Below are 2505 nucleotides of genomic sequence, written 5' to 3' on the forward strand. Positions count from 1 at the left end.
CAACCTCCTGAGGAAGGCAAAGCGCTCAGTAGTGAGGCTCTTCATGAGCAGATCTGTAGGATTCTCATCAGTGGAGATCTTGACAAGGTCAACAGACTTGTCCCCCACGACACCACGTATGAAGTGATACCTCACCTCAATGTGTTTCGTCTTCACATGGAAGACCGGATTCTTAGCCAACTGAATGGCATTCATAGAATCCGAATGCAGTGTAGGTGTAGCATCAATCCCAAGGTCAGCAACTAGACGGCCTAACCATATGGCCTCCTTGCAAGCCTTAGTGGCTGCAACATACTCGGCCTCAGTGGTAGACAAAGCCGTACACTTCTGAACCCTGGACATCCAAGAGACAGCCCCTCCAGCATAGGTGAATACATAGCCAGAAGTGGACTTCCTACTATCTGCATGTCCTGCATAATCAGATTCAGTGTACCCCATGACCCCTGTATCCTGGCTGCCATAGCAAATACACATATCTGCTGTGCCCTTCAGGTACCTCATGATACCCATCACGGCATCCCAATGTCTGCTGCCAGGTGTAGCCATATAGCGTGCCACAACACCAACTGCATGCGCAATATCTGGACGAGTGGCTATCATGGCATACATCAAACTGCCCACGGCTGAAGCATAAGGGATCTTGGCCATTTCGGCCCTCTACTCATCTGTCTGCGGACAATCGGCCTGTGATACCTTCACATAAGAAGATAATGGACAGCCAATAGGCTTTACGTCCTGCATGCGGAAGCGCTCAAGGACTTTATGAATGTACTCCCGCTGTGAGAGATACAAAAGCCCCGGATGCCTATCGCGCTTAATGCGCATCCCAAGTATATGTGAGGCCTGTCCCAAATCCTTCATCTCAAAGCTCTTCTTCAGCTAAGATTTAAGAGCATCTAGCTCATCATGAGCTTTCCCTGCTATCAGCATATCATCAACATAGAGTACCAAGATAAGCAAATTGCCATCACAGGCTTTCTTCGTGTAAAGACACGGATCCATAGCACTCCTGCTGTAGCCCTGTGACTACATAAAGGCATCAAACTTATGATACCATTCCCTAGGTGCCTGCTTCAAGCCATACAAGCTCTTCTTCAACTTGCACACTAGGTGCTCCCTGCCAGGTTCTGCAAAGCCCTTAGGCTGATCCATATAGATCTCATCATGCAAGTCCCCATGTAGAAAAGCCGTCTTGATATCCATCTGATATAGATCTAAGTCAAGCTGTGCAACCAAAGCCAAGACTAAGCGCAGGGTGGTCATCTTAACCACAGGAGAGAAGACCTCATCAAAGTCCACACCATGTTCCTGCTTAAAACCCTTTGCTACCAATCTAGCCTTGTATGCCGGCTTGGGGTGTCCAGGGGTACTTTTCAGCTTGTACACCCACTTGCATGGCAAAGCCTTATTGCCCTTAGGCAAGGCAACCAAATCCCAAGTCTCATTCTTATGCAGGGAGTCTATCTCAGACTGCATAGCCCTCTCCCAGGAGTGACTGTCACCCCTGCGCATAGGCTCATCATAAGTGAAAGGCTCTCCTGCATCTATAACCAAAACATAATGCATAGAGGGCTGAAATCTGTCAGGTGGACGTCTGTCTCTAGCCAACCGTCTCACCGCAGGCTCTACTGCCTGTCTAACTGCCTGTCCAACACCCTGGCCCTGTGGAGGAACTGCTGCAGGCTGTACTACTGGCTGTGCTAGAGCTCTAGGCTCCTCTTGAAAGATCACTCTGCGGATCTCAACCACCTTCTTAGGCTGCCTGTGCATCTTGTCTTCATGGAAGACGACATCATGGCTGCGTACTATTTTCCGCGCCTGCGGATCCCATAGGCAATAGCCCATCTCTCCTGACTCACCATAGCCAAGGAATATGCATTTAATGCTCTTTGGATCCAATTTACTCCTCTTGTCCTTGGGCACATGGCAGAATGCCTCACATCCAAAGACACGGAGATGCGCATAAGAGGGTGGCTTACCAGCCCAAACTTCCTCTGCAACGTGGAAATCCAATCCACTGGAAGACGATCGGTTTATGACATGCACTGCCGTACTAACTGTCTCAGCCCAAAAACTATGGGGTAGGCTTGCATGGCTAAGCATAGAGCGCACACGCTCCTGAATAGTCCTGTTCATGCGCTCAGCCAAACCATTCTGGGGTGGGGTGTAAGGGGTGGTCAACTGACGCTTAATACCCCTGTCATCACAAAACTGCTCAAAAGCACGTGAGACATATTCTCCCCCATTGTCAGTCCTAAGGCATTTCAGCCTATACCCAGTCTAGTTCTCAACAAGAGCAAGCCAACGCTGAAAGACTGCCAAGACATCGGACTTTTGCTTTATGGGATAAGCCCACACTTTCCTAGAAAAATCATCAATGAAGGTAACAAAGTACTTCACGCCACCCATAGACATGCAAGGCATAGGCCCACAAACATCGGAATGCACCAATACCAAGGGCTCACTCATGCGTGGCCTACCCGATTTCTTATGCGTAGACCTATT

Source organism: Lygodium microphyllum, chromosome 29 (assembly GCF_053477565.2).
Source record: "Lygodium microphyllum isolate KBCC chromosome 29, Lygodium_microphyllum_v1.1.10, whole genome shotgun sequence".
NCBI classification, from domain to species: domain Eukaryota; kingdom Viridiplantae; phylum Streptophyta; class Polypodiopsida; order Schizaeales; family Lygodiaceae; genus Lygodium; species Lygodium microphyllum.